Below are 19,288 nucleotides of genomic sequence, written 5' to 3' on the forward strand. Positions count from 1 at the left end.
CCCTGGTCGGCAAACTAAGATCCTGCAGGCCAAGTGGGGTGGCCGGAAAAAAAAAAAAACAACTGAAGTGGCAGATTTCCGCACTGCTTTAGCTTCCTGTCCTCCCTCCACACCTGCTCACCCATCTAAATGCATCTCAGACTGGATCCATCCCATCTCAGTGAGCCACTGCCCAGCCACTCTTCACACCCAGTATTCTGTCTCAGAGCCTGACCTTCCTGTCACTTAGCAGGTCACGGTGTTTGGCCTTGGCTGCGTCCTGCTTGTTCTCCAGTTTTATCTTACAGGTTCGGCTTGCTCTTCTACTTGGTGTTAATCAAGATACAGGCTTTGGTACGAATCCCTTTCGGCTTTCTGCCTAGCTTTGTGCTAACCTGGAAGGCTACCTGCCATCTGCTCCTCATGAGCAACGACAGGGGTGCTGCTTCCTGTGACCCTTGCAGGCTTGTTAGATCCCAGAGAATGCAGGGAGAGCTTCGGCAGACTGGCTCACAGTGACTGATTACTGTGAAGATGCTGGTGTCTTTAAAACCAGTTTTTAATACAATTTTTAAGGGTTACTTTCCATTTACAGTCATTACTAAACGTTCACTGTATTCCCCAGGTTGCACAGTACACCCTTGAGGCTGTCTTACACCGCATAGCTTGTGCCTCTCACTCCCCCCGCAGGTCCCCCCGTAACCTCTACTTTGTTCTGTTAACTCCTTCATTTTGTCACATTCATTAGCTTGTTGTAGCTTTTGGATTCCACGTATAAATGATAACGTGCCGTGACCGTCTGACTTACTTCACTAAGCACAGTCCCCTCCAAGGCCATCTGTGTCGCTGCAGACGGCAGACCCGCCTTCTTCATGGCCAAGTCATCGCCACTGCAAGCATGCACCACGTCGTCTTTGTCCGTGCGCCTATGAATGGACACTGGGTTGCTTCCATTTCTTCTCTGTTGTAGTGACGCTGCCGTGAGCATTGGGGCGCATGTATCTTTTCACATTAAAGTGTGTCTCTGTCCTTCTCAGGTGTGTGCCCAGCGGTGCCATTGCCGGACCACGAGGTGAGCCCACCTGTGGCTTTTTGAGACCCCTCCATGCTGTTTTCCACAGCTGCCCCCCACAACAGGACACGGGGGCTCCCTTTTCTCCACACCCTGGACATTTGTTGTGTTCTCTTTGATGACGGGAAAATGTTGATTTTTTTTTTTTAAGAGACCCTCTTGCATAGGGGAACAGCTTACTCTGGTGGTGACGCTAAGTCATGTCCGACTCTTAACCCCATAGACTGTAGCCCACAGGCTCCTCTGTCCATAGGATTCTCCAGGCAAGAATACTGGAGTGGGTGGCCATGTCCTTCTCCATATCTCACTCTGTCACCTAGTAACTTACTCCAGGAAGCCGGCCTGGGAGAATGAAGGGTGTTATAGGGGCTGACTGCTAGCTTGGTTCAGCTGCACAGTTCGCAGAGGAGTCTTGAAGGGCTGCTTGTGTTGGGATGGAGAGACCCAGTGTCTGCCTCGGAACCTCCATTCAGACAGGGACTGGCCGGCAGGTGGGCCCTTGCCCCACACTGAGGGCAGGGTGTGTGGAGGGAAGGCACCCGTGTGCCCGGTACACAGACTCAGGTGGGGAGTGAAAGGGAGTCCGGGTGTCGGGAGAAGGAGAGCATCCAGGGTGAGGGCTTGGAGTGGAAATCAGAGAGGGTGAGGTGGGTGCATTCTGGGCAGCAGGATCTGGAGGGTTTGGCAGGAGCGGAGGGCCCGAGGGGGGAGGGGGCACCTGGAGTTCCGTGCTGAGGACCTTTCAGATGCCAAGGAGAGACGCAACATCAGCTTTTCGGAAGGTCACTCTGGCCTTTGGAAAATGGGTGGTGATGGGGTGAGGGTGGAGGCCGAAATGCTTAGGGCTGCGTTACTGCAGCAGTAAAGGCTGGGAATGCGGACTTACTCTAACTCAGAAGGTTTTCAGTTCTTTTTAAAGTGCCCAAGCGTAAGTCTTCCAGACTTTGCAGGCCTGTCCGGTCTGTGTCTCATCTGCTCAGTTCAGCTATGCCTCAGGAAAGCAGCCACAGGCCCCAGGGGCATGAGTGCCCTGAGCCCAGAGCAGCGAGGGCAGGGCCGTGGGCCGGGACCAGTATCTACCGACCAGCAAGGGCCAGGTTTTGATTTCAGGTGGTGGTTGCCTGCCCTATGCTAAGCCAGTGGTTCTCAAAGCCTTTTGGTTCAAAAACCTCTTGGTTTTATATTCTTGGTAATTTTTGAAGACCATGAGGGTTATATCTATCAATATTTACTGTGCTGGAAATTAGGACAACTGAAAATATTTACTATTTCACTGTGATAAGCTATTACATCTTAACATATTTTAGTGAAAAACAGCTTTCTCGAAAGAGAACAGTGCCTCTGTCTTACACAGCGCAAGCGTTTTAAGTGTGGGCTTAATAGGATGCAGCTGGATTCCCAGATCTGCTTCTGCATTCAGTTTGTTAACAGTTGTTTTATTGAAATACGTGAAAATTTGGCCTCATCCTTACATGTTAGAAAAGGGAGGGATGATTTAATAGCCTTCTCGTGTGATTATGGGTTTTCCACTGTGTTTGTTTACTTGTTTTGTATTTGGACCGTGCTGCATGGCATACAGGATCTTAGCTGCCCCACCAGAGATTGAGCGTATGTCCCCTGCAATGGAAGTGGGGCGTCTTAGCCACTGTACCGGCAAGGGAGTCCCTAAAACTCCCGTTTAGTACCAGTACCGCAACACAAGTGGGCATGTGATGGCTTCTTTAAGTTAGTCTTTGGATGTGTTGGTGCTCACTCACATCTTCTGCTGCTGCTAAGTTGCTTCAGTCGTGTCCAACGCTGTGTGACCCCATAGACGACTTCCCACCAGGCTCCCCCGTCCCTGGGATTCTCCAGGCAAGAACACTGGAGTGGGTTGCCATTTCCTTCTCCAATGCATGAAAGTGAAAAGTGAAAGTGAAGTCGCTCAGTTGTGTCCGACTCTTAGCGACCCCATGGACTGCAGCCCACCAGGCTCCTCCATCCCTGGGATTCTCCAAGCAAGAGTACTTCACATCTTCTAAACGTTGATATATTTCATTGTACAAGATCGAGAAAACGAATACTGATCTCATCAGAAAAGTCTTAAAAGTGGGAAGCTGTCAAAGTAGTAGTAGTCGAAACACTTTGCAAGAGTTCTGATTCTCTCAAAAGCTTGGATTTTATCATCAGCAGCAAACCCTGTCCAGTTTCTGTGTAGAGAGTAGCTCACTTTGTTCGTTTTTAAGAAAATTTTCGCCAGATGTCAAAGTCTGAATAAGCGCCGTTGTTCCGTTGCTGTTTCAGACGAGTGGCGCTCCGTGAACAGCGACCGCAGCGCCGCAGCCGCACTTGGACTCCCCCTCGAGCCCATCGCGGCACCCGGGACGCAGCAGACACACTGCGTGCATGTCTCGCGGAGGACCACAGACCCTGAGAAGCCTCACACTCAGGCACTGGGACTGTAGGACCACAGACCCTGAGAAGCCTCACACTCAGGCACTGGGACTGAGAAAATCGACTCGCTTGACAGGTCGTCAAGGATGTTCCTGAGTAAAACTGGCTTCTTCCCTTTCTTGGTGCCGTGGGTGAGGTGAACAGCAGGACTATGACGTGTGCTGGACGCCGGCTCCAGCCACTGCTGCTTTTCATCATTCATGCAGCTGACAACACAGTGGAGACGGCAGAGGCGGGGTTCACAGTGTTATGAAAATCGTTTTGCCCTCGTAGACCTCAGAGAGGTTCTTGGGAACCCCCAGGGGTCCACAGACCACACTTTGAGAACGACTGCTTTAAAGCTAGCCTCCAGCAATAGGAAGAACAGAACAGGGCAGGTTCTCGTCTTTCCTGGAATTTGTTGGTTTTGTCTCAGAATACCAAAGCAGTGCGTTCATTATTTAAAGTAACTCAAATGACGCAGGGGTAAAAAGTGATAGCAAGCGTTCCCGTCATCCCTCCCCAGAGGTGACCACCCTGAGCAGGGTGGGGGCATGTTCTAGACCATTTCCTGTTCACGTGCCTCTGGGCACTTTTGCTTCAGGGGCTGGTGTATGTGAGCTGCGGTTCCCAAATCCCTTGCACACTGTGCGTCCTGCTCTCGGTGGCGTTCCGCTGCTGCCCGTCTGCGTCCCCAGTGTGTGATGTGAAGCGTGCGGTGCCAGGCTTGCTTCTGAGCTCTGCGTGCCCTCTGCCCACCCACCCTGCACGCGGCCCCTGGAGCTGCGAGGGCTCCTGATGCTGTGTGTACAGATGCCCACGGTGGATCTCAGAAGGTGTGGTCGCTGGCCCGGGACACACGGCTGGTGGTGCCGAGGCCAGGGTTCCAGCCCAGCTGTTCTGGGGCCAGAACCCAGCTGCTGCTGCTGCTGCTCAGCCACTCAGTCGTGTCTGACTCTTTGTGACCCGCCCTGGACTGCAGCACACCAGGCTCCTCCATCCTTCACAGTCTCCCAGAGTTTGCTCAGTCGTGTCCATTAATGCTATCCAGCTGTCTCCTCCTCTGCCACCCTCTTCTCCTCCTGCCCTCAGTCTTTCCCAGCATCCAGGTCTTTTCCGGTGAGTCAGCTCTTAGCTTCAGGTGGCCAAAATATTGGAACTTCAGCATCGGTCCTTCCAATGAATATTCAGAGTTGATTTCCTGTAGGAGTGACTGGTTTGATCTTCTTACTGTCCAAGGTACTCTCGGGATTCTTCTCTAACACCACAGTTCAAAAGCATCAGTTCTTTAGTGCTCAGCCGTCTTTATGGTACAACTCTCACAGCTATACATGACTACTGGAAAAGCCATAGCTTTGACTATACAGATGTTTGTTGGCAAAGTGATGTCTCTGCTTTTTAATACACGGCTAGGTTTGTCATAGCTTTCCTTCCAAGAAGCAAGCACCTTCTGATTTCATGGATTTTCATGGTTAAAAATGTTTTAAAAAGCTATGCTTTCTTGCATAGCTCAATTGGACCTTTTCTGATGGTTCCACAGTATTTAACAAGCCCTCTGTGACTGGGTTCCAGATTTTGCTGTTACGGAAGTTGCTGTATTAAAGAGACAGTCCCTCCATCTGCCCTGCAGGCGTGTCTGTGGCTGGAAGACTCAGGACACTCACTCAGGCCTTGGGCGTTACCCCTCCACGTGGCCCGGGTTGTGCTCCAGGGACGCTGCTCACCTAAACCTTCACTGCGCATGCCGAGAACCTCCATCTTGTTCATCGTTGCTATTTTAATGTCAACTTTAATGTTGTAATTTGCATTTCCTTACAGTTACACAATTGAGATCTATTTCCATTCCTTCCATGAATTGTCAGATTGTATCTCTTGACCATTTTTCTGCTGAGTTTTTTAAAAATCTTTTTTTTAAAGCTTTTTATGCATTATAAATAGTAATCTCTGAATATTTTTTGATTTTTAATTTTTCAACTATACTGTATATATGTCTCGTAAAAGTGGATTTTTTTGTTGCTGCTGTTGGGAATTAAGAACAAGCTGAGATGCTTGTTTGGGTCAGTTAATGGTGCAGAAGAGGGACTCACAGTAGCAGGAGGTCAGAGGCGACCATGGAAACAGGAGAGCCTGGGATATTCAGGGAACTTGGTGAGGGTGTTACTGAGGCAGGCTGGAAACAGACTTCAGCCCATTTCGTCTAGCTCTCCAGAGATGGAAAAGTGAAAGTGAAGTCACTCAGTCGTGTCCAACTCTTTGCAGCCCCATGGACTGTAGCCTGTCAGGCTCCTCCGTCCATGGGATTTTCCAGGCAAGAGTGCTGGAGTGGATTGCCATTTCCTTCTCCAGGGGATCTTCCCGACCCAGGAATCGAACCCAGGTCTCCCGCACTGCAGGCAGACGCTTTACCGTCTGAGCCACCAGGAAAGCCGAAGCCACAGCTGAAATGCAGGGGTGTGAATTCTGCATCTTGAGCTGCACTTAGTACAGTGCTGGCTCATAGGAAGTACCTTAATACACGGTGGCTTCTTAGTGAGTCATGAGGGTACCTGCCCCAGAGGTAGTAAGTTCCCTGAGAATGATGTGGAAAATTTAGGTGAAAAAAACAAATGATGAGTCCTCATTTTTAACCATATCTGTAAGCATGTCATTCACTTTTAAAAAGGGGTGAGAAAGTTAATACAGATCATCAAAGAAAGGGCATTAATGAGCATAAACATTTTAATTAAAGCAGTGATGAGGTTTTATTTTTGCTTTACATTTCTGGAAAGAGTGGGCTTCCCTGGTAGCTCAGCTAGTAAAGAATCTGCCTGCAATGCAAGAGACCTCAGTTCGATTCCTGGGTCAGGAAGAACCGATGGAGAAGGGATAGGCTATCCATTCCAGGGTTCTCGGGCTTCCCTGGTGGCTCAGCAGGTAAAGAATCCGCCTGCAGTGTGGGAGACCTGGGTTCAGTCCCTGTGTGTGGAAGGTCCTCGGGAGAAGGGCACGGCCGCCCACTCCGGTATTCTGGCCTGGAGAATCCCATGGACGTGTAGTCCCTGTGTAGGCCATGGGGTCGCAGAGTCGGAAACGATTGAGCGACTTTCACTTTCTGGAAACAGTGGAAAGAGTATTTTTCTGGAGGGCAGTTTCACGTTATCTGTCAAACTTTAAGCAAGTGTTGGGAGCATATGGCTTCGTTACAGGAATATGTCAGCATTTCATGAAGACGTATTTAGAGCCGTGCTTTGCAGCAATGTGATATCTGGAAGAGCTTACGTGTGCCAGTCATGATGTGGTCAAACGCGGTGTGTCACGCCCATGCCGTGGGTTAAGGGGCCCGTGCCCGTCGGAAAGCAGCCTGTGGAACGCTGGGTGAGCTGGGTGAGAGGCAGTGCACAGGTCAGTGACCCCGTGTAAACTGAGGGGGTGCAAATGTCGGGAAGGCGCTGGGTGGCTGCCATCTGGGCACCCGGGCTGAGGGCTCGGGTCTGCAGCACAGAGGGGCTCCGGCTTCTATTCTGCACTGCCTTGCATTAATGTTCCACGCTGCGGAGGCGCCGTTTGTGATGATACAAAGACCAGTTCAGAGGAGGGAAAGACTAGCGTTATGACGATGGAGAGAGTTCCTCTTCCTGCTGCTTACGAACACGTACTGTTGAGACTGCCACGTGTCAGCCTGGACATGGTAAGGTTTTTGATCTTGAGGGTTTTGGGTTTTGTTTCTTGGAGTCTAGTTGATTTACAATCCCATGTTAGTTTCAGATGTAGAGCAAAGTCATTCAGTTCTGTGTATTTTTTCCCAGATTATTTTCCATTATAGGTCATTACTATAAGATGCGAGACACTGGCTATAGATGAGCTACGCAGTGAATCCTGCTCTTACCTGTTTTGTGTGTGGTAGTTTGTATTCGTTAACCCTGCTTTTCTGAGTTTTAGTTCTGCCCCAGGTATCTATAACGACAAAATAGGAGCCCATGAACACGTGTCTGTTACTGAAGCTCTAGTGTTTGTAACTAGGTGTAAAACAAGCAAAATGAGAAGCCTGTTCATAGCGATTGTTGGAAGGGGGCCTTCGGGGCCTGCGTGCGTCGGTGCGTTTGTAAACAGACATCACTCTATCAACCGTGGGGGCTGTTTCTCGCTCTGTTGCAGCCATTTGCACTGACCTGGGAATCTGCACGTTTAAAGAAATGTCATAATTTCATTGTTTTTCTGACGCACCTTACATATAGGAGAAATATTTTAAATCTTGAGACCATCATTTGCCACCTCACATTTTAATAACTATAGTTTGCTTTTACCTGGCTTCTGTAATCAGATTAAATTTATGTTGGAAATTTAAATTTTATTGGTTGTATTATTTTGTTAGTATTTAGTTTGTTTATTTTGATTTTAGAGCTCTCCTAAAAGCTACAGTGGATATTTCTAATTTTAGACTCATACATATTTACATAGCTTAATGAAAATAATTTTTCTCACTGCTGGCAGTCGTGGAATTTCTCTTAAAAGATTCACACCATTTTAATTAAGTGTGAGAATCACTGGCAGAGCTGGATACCATTAATTATATAATATTGTGCACCCCCTGGGTATAAGTGACATACATTTTTCATCCCTTTTAGTCCAAGACTATTTTGGTTTCATTTAAGCAAATTTGGTTATTTCACATAATTTAATTTAAAAGGTGACACTTCTAACAAAAAGCTTTATTCTTTCCCAAGGCTTACTGAAGATTTAAAAAAAAAAAAACCCAGCTGGCAGAATTCAGTACATTCTTGCTGTTCTTCAGTCACTAAGTCATGTCTGATTCTTTGTGACCCCAGGAACGGCAGCACTCCAGGCTTCTCTGTCCTCAGTATCGCCTGAAGTTTGCCCAGATTCATGTCTATTGAGTCAGTGATTCTATCCAACCATCTCATCTAAGTAAGAACTTATTTTTAGGAAGGATATCGTATATTAACAAATATATGCTTGTGCAGATCTTTAAGAGTTGGGCTTCACTTGTGGCTCAGGTAGTAAAGAATCTGCCTGCAATGCGGGAGATCTGGGTTGGGAAGATCCCCTGGAGAAGGGAAAGGCCGCCCACTCCAGTGTTCTGGCCTGGAGCATCCCATGGGCTCCATAGTCCACGGGGCTGCAGAGAGCCGGACACGGCTGAGCGACTGCCACTTTCACTCAAGAGTTACATTATTTTGTGGCCCCCTTTCGGGGACGTTCTTCAAGTCGTTTCAACCTCAGGGTCTATCTTCCACTATTAGGTAAGTTGTGTATCACAGCTGTTTACACTGCATGTCTTTGAATGCTCTTTTCCTCTGTAATGCAGAGGTAGGACACCCGCTTTGAGCAGGCCCCAGCCGCAGGCTTGGGTCTCTTGTGCTCCGACCCTTCCATGGAGCAGCCGGAGAGGAGAGTCTCTGCAGCAGCTGACTAAGATGAAGAGTCTACTTCTGGTCAGAAAACACGCTCACACCAGCCTCTCAGAAGACCAGACCCAAGGCTTTGTCCGATCGGTCTGTGCTCAGCAAAGCTGAACCCCAGAGAAAGTGGATTCCCCTGAAGCCCAAACTGGGTGTCCTTCCCGATCAGAAATCTATGTCATAAACCCAGGTCCACCTCCTCTGCCTGAAGTGCTTGCCTCTGAACACCCGAGGCCTTTGCAGTCTGGCTCTTTCTTTCTGTGGCTTTACCCCCGCCACCGCCTCCCCCCCCCCCACCCCCCCCGCTCCGAGTGGCTGTCCAGATCTCTGTGCTGACCGTGTCAGAAATCTCAGCGTCCCACTGGGTGACGATGCCATCCTTATCAAAGGCAGTGACTCCCCAGACCTGAGACTTTCTCTGGCACTCTCAGTGACGCTGCTTTGTCCAGAAGCTGACCGGTCACCACACAGAGGAACGCACGTCTGTCTCTGTCACGTAAGCATCAGGTTTGTCTTTAAATTGACGCCGGGCATGGATTTTAAGTTGGGCAGCGGTCTTCTAGAGCCAGTTCTCTGTTTTTGCTTTTTCTCAAAATTAATTTCCTAAATTTCTACTCTGTATCGAGTAGCAAGATAGCCCAGTCTAGAGAAATGCTGATGTGCCAGGGACCCATGAACCCGTACGGACTCTGGGCTCCAGAGCCAGAAAGTGGATGCTGGATAATTACAGGTTTCTCGTGGAAATTTTCTTCATCCAAGGAGAAAATTTCATATGTGCTCATCTTGTCCAGGCTCTGCACTTGGACTCCCCAGCCACCTATGTGACTGGGTGCTCCCCGCAGACGGTGAGTGTTTTCAGCAGAACATCAGAGCTCTTGAGAAAGTCACTTCCCGGTTCTGTGAAACCAGACTGGCCTCACTTCTTCGATTACTGGTGAGTGAGGATGCCGTCTGTTACCTGATGTCCATTTCTGCGACGCTTTGTGTCCCTTATCGTTTTGGCTCAGTAATCTGTGAGCACTGCCATGCGTGAAGGGTCTGCTTATGCAGTCGCATCTATCGTGGTTGTCGTAAAGGTTCTGTCCCCCCATCAGGATTCAGATGCCCGTCTTGTGACCAAGCTCATAAAGCTGGGAACTGGCACGCGCTTCCTGGGGTCTGTTGGCACTCTTGTGCCTTGAATCCACTCACGGGGCGAGCTGGTGCCCTGTGGCTTCTCGCCTCCCGCTTGACTTTCAGCCAGTGCCCAACCATGCCCCTCGGCAAGCTCTCTCCTGAGCTGGGTCACCACTGTCTCATTTTGGGGGTGGTTCCTCCCCCAGCCGGGGGGGCGTCCTCAAAGGCCTGTGCTGACCAGTCCTCCGGAACCCACTGGCCGCTCAGCCCGATTCTGGGCTGGCCTGGTCCCCACTCTGCTTGGCACCTGGCGATGCCTGCAGCCGAGTGCTGGGCAGCGTCGTGCTCCAGTGCTTCAGGGCCCTGCGTGTGCTGTCTGACGGCTGCAGACGCTGCTGCGGGGTCACCGGGTATGTCAGCCTCCTCGCCGTCCGTTCCTGCACGCCTGGCCGGACCCACAGCCGGGTCCACTCCTCCTCGTGTTCTCAGTCAAGCAGTGTCTGTTTGGCAGCCTGCCGTGTGACCTTGCTCTGATAGCTTAGAACACGCTCTTGACACCGGATACCTCGACCCTGCCGGGATCCTTTGGAGTCTGGCAATGTCCCTGCATCTGCGCCGTTTCGTGGCTGTTCATGTGGGACTCGGGTGCAGTGGGCACTTGCCCGCATTTCTTCCTTATCTTTTAAGGTGTGTTATGTTGCTTTGAAAGTCTTTCATAGAAGGCTAGCAGTCACAATGAGGTGAAGGCAGCCCGCTCTCCCCAGGCGTTGCTGGATCTGATTAGTCCATTAACGTACATCTTCTTACGTAGCAGATTACAGTGCCTGTAATCGCCTCCTTCAAACACCTAAGCTCTTAAACCTCCTGCCTGCGAGCCCTGCCTTAACCATGTGCTTCCAGACATCATGGACAGAAGCCAGCCAACATGGAGGAGCTGACGGAGGTGGTCACAGTGGCAGAGCCCGGCCCCCTCCAGTGTTGCCTGCCCGTCCACGGCGGAGGCCAACCCCCTCCAGTGCCGCAAGCCCATCTACAGTGGAGCCTGGTCACTACCAGTGCTGCCTGCTACGTCCACGGCGGAGCCTGCCCCCCTCCAGGGCAGCGTGCTCGTCCACAGCGGAGCCTGCCCCCTTCCAGGGCAGCGTGCTCGTCCACAATGGAGCCTGACCCCCTCCAGGGCAGCATCTACAGCAGCAGCACAGGGTCGTCTGCCCCGTGACACGCGGTCCTCCGCCCCGCGCTGCCGGCACGCCAAGGGTAAGTGCTGGCGAGCTCAGGCACCTCGCATTCAGAGCCCGCCTTGTCCAGGCGCTCACCACCTCCAGAGACCTCACGGTGCCTCCTGTCGCCTGCGTGCCTGCCTGCATGGAGGCCCTGCTTCCTGGGTACCCACGGTGGGGCCTGCAGGTCACCTCGCCAGCCCCTCTGTGCACGGGGATCTCTGCTGAGGCCGGAGGCTGTCTCTGCGCCTGGGATGGGCTCTGTCCCTGCAAAGCTTTGCTGGCCTGGAAGCCAGTTCCCTCAGGAAAAGTCCAGGCTTTAGCCCACTGAGCCTTGAGGTCCTTCTGGGGGATAAGAGCTTTGGGTTTGTTATTTTTACTCGTAAGGAACAGGCCCTACTTTGTAGAAAACCAAGAAGTGTGTGTGCCATGATAGTGTGTGTGTCCTGGGAACCCTGCCAGCATGCCTCTGGGCACTGGGTGCTGACGGCATCCCGGCCCAGAGTGCCGTGGATTGTCCTGTTCTGGACGCTCTGTCCTGCAGTGAAGTCAGTGTATCGGTCAGTCCGTCCAGAGCGTCTCCCGCTGTAAAGTGGGTCAGCTCCAGCAGAGCCTGCACATTTGGCCTGTGTCTTCAAGACAACACTCTTGAGTAAACAGGCTTAGATTCCAAGAATGGTTTTATTTGTCAGCCAAGTTATTTATGTGAGTCAACACTCAGTAAACGCTCAGTATTGCCGCTAGGTTGCCTAGGATGAACTTCAGATGCAGAGTCAATAAACATATAGGTTCTTTGTAATACATATATTTTTTTTTAAAAGCAGCAACTGAAAATGAAAGCAAGTACAGAGCTCCTTACCCACAGCTCCCTGAGCCAGGACAGGCGCTGGGGTCTGGCGCACGGGCGGGTGGGGGGTAAGACAGGCACTTGAGTTACTGCTGGTAAAGCAAAAGTGCTGGGGAAAGAAAGGACTGCCCGGGAAGCCTTCAGAGTCCTTCTGAAGGCAGTAGGTGGGCTTTGCTGCAGTGAGTCTCGCCCATCGAATGCTGAAGGAAACCCCTCTCCCGACGGGCGGCGGCAGGTGGGACTGCTGTGGCCACAGTCCCGCCGTCCTCAGCCGAGGGCTGGCCCTGCAGCACCCGTGGCTCGGGAGTCAGAGGGCCCTGGGCCCGCCTTGGCCTCTCCTGGTGCCCAGCGTGGAGCCTGCCGGCCGGTGCATACCAGGCCCCGGCCCCCGGGAGCCACAGGCTGTGCGGGGCGTCTGCGGGGTTGCCCGGTGGCTCTCCAGGTTTCAGGCCAGGGCCCGGTGAGCCCGGGGGCCTCGCTTGCACTGCAAAGTGGGTTGTTCTCTGGCTTTTAAATAGAAGTGGAGACACTGTGTTTTCCAGTTTTGGAAGAGCCCAGCAGTAGGTCCTTCTCAGAAATCATCTCCTCCGTGTCTGACGTGAAATTCAGCCGCAGCGGTCGGTACGGGATGAGCCACGACTGCCTGTCAGTGGAGGTGTGGGGCCTCGACACGGAGCGCCGGCCCATCGAGACCCACCGGGCGAGGCCTTGGGGGCCACCGCCCCGACCTTCCTGCGCTTCCATTAAGGTCCACGAGCACCTGCGAAGCAAGCCGTGTCCACTCTGCGAAAATGACTGCATCTTCAATAACTGAGTGCTGCTGGAGTGGCTCCACCAGGTGAAGCCGGCGTGGGAACCCGGGCCTCCAGGGCCAGGGCTGGCGCAGGCCCGGCCGCCCGAGTGGAAACGGGCGGGCACATTTCTCGCCGTGCCTGCGATTCCATCCATGTCTGAATAGCAAGCACAGCGCTAGGTTCACGCTGGCTGTGTCTGAAATGCTTAGAGGATGACAGTTGCTTATTTTGTATTATTTCCAAGAGGAGAGAAAGGAGGTGAGGAAGGTCGTGTGGGCGGGTGGAATGGCCTTTGCCTTGGGGACGAGTGGAGGACGAGACCCGAGAATGCGACGTGTGTGGACAGCAGTGCGGGGCTGGCGGGATGCCCCTCTCTGCCGGGGCTACGGCCGTCTCTATGCCTCTGGTTGTCTGTGGGCACGTGCCTTAGAAGTGACAGCCGCACTGGTTCTGCCTAGAGGTCTGTGTTTGATAACGTTTGAAGCCTCTGCTGCCGTGAGATGGGAGGAGATGCTGCCGTGGGCCTGGGATGGGAGGAGATGCTGCCGTGGGCCTGGGATGGGTTGTGTGCCATGTGGGGCTTGTGCATGTATCCGAACTGAGGGCCTCCCGGTGGTGGTGAGGGGCTGCCAGACATCCTGAGGCGCCCTGCGGCACAGACCCCGGGACTGCCGGCCGCGACGCTGCCATCCTTTGCGCATGAAGAGGGAGGGGGAGTGAAGAGGGCGTGGCACTGGCCTCAGGGCCTCAGCAGGACCCAGGACCCAGGAGCCCCGGCGGGAGGAGCTGTGACTGGACCCGCAGAGGTTGGCTCTTGAGATGGAGACCCTTGGGATCTGTAGAAGGCACCCATTTGCGTTAGGCAGGCCCCAAGGGAGACGCGTGTGTGAGAGACCTCGGGCTGGGGTGGACCACGTCCCCAGCATTGGTGAGCCCCAGTACGGCTGTGTGTGTGTGTGTGTACGTGTGTTGATGTGGGGAGCACGCCCCGCGGGCCGCTCCAGGCACGTGGGGCGCGGACGTGTCAGGTATGGGCGCCTACTCTTCACAGGCTGACATGCCCCACGTGGTGCCAGCGGCGGGTGGACGGTGTGGTGCCCGGGGCAGAGACGGGACTTCGCCCTAAGCCCCGCACGGCCGCCTGGGCACCGTCAGAGCCCTGAGGGGAGACCCAGGCCAGGCGGGGCTGCCCTCCTGGCGCGCTCAGCGTCACAGCAACACTTAGAACTCGGGGTCCGCATGGCTTCAGAAGGTGGAAAACACAGCTGGGGCCTGCAACGGGCCCAGGTCCAGAGCCCTCACGAAGTGCTTTCTCAGCAGACCCGCTGAGGGCATGCAGGGCCACGGAGGGCTTGCCCTTCCCAGGGCGCCAGGGCCCAGGATTTCCCTGGGTTAAAATCCCTGAAACCAGAGCTCACAGGTGCAGATGGGCAGGCATGCGTAGGAAGGGCAGTGTACACATGCCCCCGGAAACGAGAGAGCATGGCGCTCCGAGAATCCTGCTTCCAGAGGCACGCGCAGCGGCATGTACACGGTGCAGGAAGGGGCCGGCCCGCCCCGTGCACATGGCACTCATGTGGCCCCCACACTGGAAGGGGAGCCCGGCTACTGCTCGGGATGCGAGCTGCGTCCTGAAAACCCACAGTGGATTCGGCACCCCCTGTGCAGCTGAGGAGATCCTGAATTCACTGAAGATGGGAGACATTCCAAGGAGAAAGTCGAGGTTTTCACCTTTTTCAAAAACACATTGATATAATTAAAAGTGTAGATTTGTTACTGTCTGCCCTTTGATTCTGCTGTGTTTGTGTTTACTGATATGGCTGTGTATGGGGTTCAGTGAGACAGTCTCAGCACGGCTCTCTCCTGGCCGTTACAGTCTTTCCTGTCTGATGTCTGGAGGCGGCGAGCCGCTTCATCCGGGGCCGGCGGGGCGGGAGGAAGGGCCCCTCGTTGCTGACAGGTCCTCGTCCTTCATGCAGCGCTGTCCTCACGGGCCCTACAATAGCTCCTCCTGGGTGTTCGACTGGTCCACCCGGAGGGTCAAGACGCCAGAGGCCTGCAGGGTGAACAGCAAGCCTTGGGCCAGCCTGCAGCCTCGCAGGGTATGTGTGGGCGGGAGGCAGAAGGGTGAGGTGAGCGTGGGCAGCCTGGACCAGCAGGAAGACCCTGCACACGCGGGCACCCGGCCAAGAGTGTCATTGCTACGGCTGCCACCTGTACACCTTCCAGGACGAGCTCAGCTACGGCGCACAGGGCCCCGCGTCTGCAGAATCACGCCTGCTTGCTGTCGGAGCTCGGTGGCCGCCATGCCTCTGAGACGCAGGGATGCCCTCCTTCCTCAGCATAGACTGCCTGGGGCTCCAAGCGGGGGCCCCAGCTTCTGCTCCGGGGAGCAGGGCCCTGGGTGTCGCTGCTCAGGTGAGAAGCCAGGTGGAAGCAGGCCTCGAGGCCGTGACTAACACAGACGTCTTTATTTAGGTCTGAGCCTGCCTTCCAGATTAGAGACCAGACACTCACACCCAAGAAGAATCGTCAGGTGCAGCCTCTCCTGGCAGCCCTCCTCCCCGCCCTGCCATCCCCCGGGCCTCCACCCACGTGGCCGCGTCCGCCACCCACCCACCAGCCTCGATGGCTCTGTGTCCCCGGTGTGGCCCCGGGCAGCTGCACTCCCCACTCCTGTGTCCACCGAAACCCCTTCTGGGGCAGCCGCTTAATAAAAGCAACGCACTGTAAAGAGTGTCTTTAAGTCTAAAATAAGCATCATCTTTTTACTTGCTTTCATTGCACGTAATGAAATTATGCAGAATTAAGGCTTTAAAACTCTTTTATACTTCGTTGACAGAACGGTGGAACGTATGTAGTGCTTGAGGCTCTGAGCGTGTGCGTCCCCAAACTTCTGCAACCCTTGTTTCTGTAGAACTGGTACCCCTGACCCACCAGGTGAGGACTGGACGAAGCCTCAGCTGAGAGAGAAGATCATAGGGAGCAGCCTCAGAACTGCTGCTGAGAAGCCAACTCGGGGTTCAAAGCACGCCACAGATGCACTGCCGTTGAAGACTTCCGTGCTTTTTCTAAACCTTTTTTAAAGTACTAGGTGCGGAGTGGAGGGATAACATACTTCTTTAAAATGCTAAAATTATACTCTGGATTTCACACTTAAAGGCAGCAAAAATTAAACCGTTCTAATTTCTATCCCTTGATGGTTTCACAGTAGGATCTCTGGTGTCAGGAATCACGATTTCCCCTGCCCCCCTCAAAAAATACAGAGGTAACAATAAGTCACCGGAGCTTGCTCTGTGGAATTCCACACTGGAGCCACGGCCCCAGTCCTCCGGGGGGCGGGCAGCTGGGCCCACGCACTGCTCGTGGACTCACTGTGCTGGCGGAGGCCCCATCAGCGCACATTTCAGTTGCAAATTGAGAACCAAAACGAATTAGGTGGGTGCAAACATAACTGCGGGTTTTTGCATTGTTGAAACAGAGAAGGCAATGGCACCCCACTCCAGTACTCTTGCCTGGAAAATCCCATGGATGGAGGAGCCTGGTGGGCTGCTGTCTATGGGGTCGCTAAGAGTCAGACATGACTGAGCGACTTCACTTTCACTGTTCACTTTCATGCATTGGAGAAGGCAATGGCAACCCACTCCAGCGTTCTTGCCTGGAGAGTCCCAGGGATGGGGGAGCCTGGTGGGCTGCCGTCTATGGGGTCGCACAGAGTCGGACACGACTGAAGCGACTTAGCAGCAGCAGCAGCAGCAGCAGCATTGCTGAAATCTGTTGTTCGACGCTGGAGTACGTCCTTGATGTGGTTATGTTATGTATCATTTCTTGCTTTGTTTTTCTGCTAATGACTGACTGCTGTGTATTTCATATTTGTTTGAGACTAGGGAAATGATGTTAGACAAAAAGCAAATTCCAGCAGTTTTCTTATTCAGGTTCAAAATGGGTCAGAAAGCAGCGGTGACAGCTCGCAACATCTACAGCGCATTTGGGCCAGGAACGGCTAGTGAGCATACAGTGCAGCGGGGGTTCTTTTGCAAAGGAGACGAGAGCCTTGAAGACGAGGGGTGTAGTGGCCAACCATCAGAAGCTGACAGTGAGCAATAGAGGGCCATCATCCAAGCTGATCCGCTAACAACTACGTAAGAATCTGCCACAGAACTCAAGTGCCAACTGTGCTACGGTCATTTGGCATTTGAAGCAAATTGAAGAGGTAAAAAGGCTCACTAAGTGGGTGCCTCGTGAGGTGACCAAACATTTTTTTATAAATGGTCATTTTTAAGCCTTGTCTTTCTTCTCTTACTGTATGCAAAACCTGAGAACCACGTCTCAGTTGGATTGTGACGTGCGGTGAAAAGCGGATTTTATACAACTGGCAATGACCAGCTCAGCGGCTGGACTGAGAAGAAGCTCCAGAGCACTTTCCAGAGTCACACTTGCACCAAAAATAGGTCAGGTCACTGGTGGTCTGCTGCCCCTCTGAGCCACGACAGCTTTCAGAATCCCAGTGAAACCATTCCACCTGAGAAGTAGGCTCAGCAGACCAAGGAAATACACCAACAACTGCAACATAAGCCACCGTCGGTCAACAGAAAGGGCCCAGTTCTCCCCAACAACGCCCGACCACGTTTCACAACCAACGCTTCAGAAGCTGAACGAATTGGGCTATGAAGTTTTGCCTCACTCACCATATTCACCTACCTCTCACCAACAGACTACCTCTTCAAGCAGCTCAACGACTTTTTGCAGAGAAGGCATTTCCACAACCAGCGGGAGGCAGAAGCTGTTTTCCAAGCGTTCATCAAATCCCAAGACATGGATTTTTATGCTACAGAAATTAACTATAACTATTTATTGCTCCTTGGAAGAAAAGCTATGACCAGCCTAGACAGCGTATTCAAAAGCAGAGACATTACTTTGCCGACAAAGGTCCGTCTGGTCAAGGCTATGGATTTTCCAGTAGTCAGGTATGGATGTGAGAGTTGGACCATAAAAAAGGCTGAGTGCTGAAGAATTGATGCTTTTGAACTGTGCTGTTGGAGAAGATTCTTGAGAGTCCCTTGGACTGCAAGGAGATCAGTCCTAAGTGTTCATTGGAAGGACTGATGCTAAAGCTGAAACTCCAGTACTTTGGCCACCTGAACTGAGTGACTGGAAAAGCTGGGAAAGACTGAAGGCAGGAGGAGAAGGGGCCGACAGAGGATGAGATGGTTGGATGGCATCACTGACTTGATGGACAAGAGTTTAAGCAAGCTCCAGGAGTTGGTGATGGACAGGGAGGCCTGGCGTGCTGCAGTCCCTGGGGTTGCAAAGAGTGACTGATAATGATTTAAAATTCATGGTCTGAAATCACAATTACTTTTGCACCAACCTAACACACTTACTTTAAAGGTCATTCTTTTACTCTGTTGGTTGTGATGCAGGTCACAAATCTGAGGTATTGAACGACTGTCTTAAGCCCTTAAGCATTTCTGGGAAGATGGGGCTGTGTATATTTGTTTCGCTATTTTCGCCAAAAGTTTAATGAATTTCAAATGTTTAGCTGGATTTGTCCTGTGTAATTGGACAGTTTTTTCCATATTTCCTTCGAGACGTATTTCCCACCGAACAAGAAACCAGCCTTCTGCCTCTCAGAGGGCCCTGAGCTGGGGTGTGCATGGCCAGGCAGGGGTCCCTGTTTGGGGCTGACGGCCCTCAGAAGTGCTCTTGAGGAGTATGAGATTTAAGAGATGCCCAGCAATTTCTCCAGGCTTCTTTGCCAGTTGACACTTTTGATTCCATACAAGCCTCTTCCCCTCCTGATGACGTAAGAATCCTGTGGTTCATCGGACTTAAGTTCACCTTGTTTTGCCTGCACTGGCCCTTAGCTGCTGTGTGTGAGCTTTGCCTACGTGTGCTGAGCACAGGCTCAGGAGTCATGGCCCACGGCCTTAGTCGCTCCACAGCACGTGGGGTCTTCCCAGACCCGGGATCGAACCCGTGGCCCCTGCACTGGGAGGCAGGTTTCAACCACTGGACCGGTAGGAACGTTCCCATTTCAATAGTGCGCTTCCCTTGTTATCACCGACTTGAATCAACGACTTTGGCCCTAAATGGAGCAGCCCTGTGGGCCTGCGAGGAGGTCATTCAGAGGGTCCCACCCCCTCTCCTGGTCACACCCCACCCGTGCAGACAGCCAGGCTCAGTCATTTCTGGCAGGTTCATCCTGAGCTTTTGGCGCAAATGAGCAGACGCGCAGCCTCTGGCTCCTTTCTGCACGCTGTCCAGTCGCTCAGTCATGTCTGGCTCTGCGACCCCATGAGCCTGCAGCGCGCCAGCCTTCACTCTCCTTAACTGTCTCCCAGAGTTTGTCCACACTCATTTCCGTGGAATCAGTGATGCTATCTAACCATCTCATCCCCTGCCACCCTCTTCTTTTGCCTTCAGGATTTCCCAGCCTCAGCCTCTTC

The sequence above is a fragment of the Capricornis sumatraensis genome, chromosome 23 (genome assembly GCF_032405125.1).
Source record: "Capricornis sumatraensis isolate serow.1 chromosome 23, serow.2, whole genome shotgun sequence".
NCBI classification, from domain to species: domain Eukaryota; kingdom Metazoa; phylum Chordata; class Mammalia; order Artiodactyla; family Bovidae; genus Capricornis; species Capricornis sumatraensis.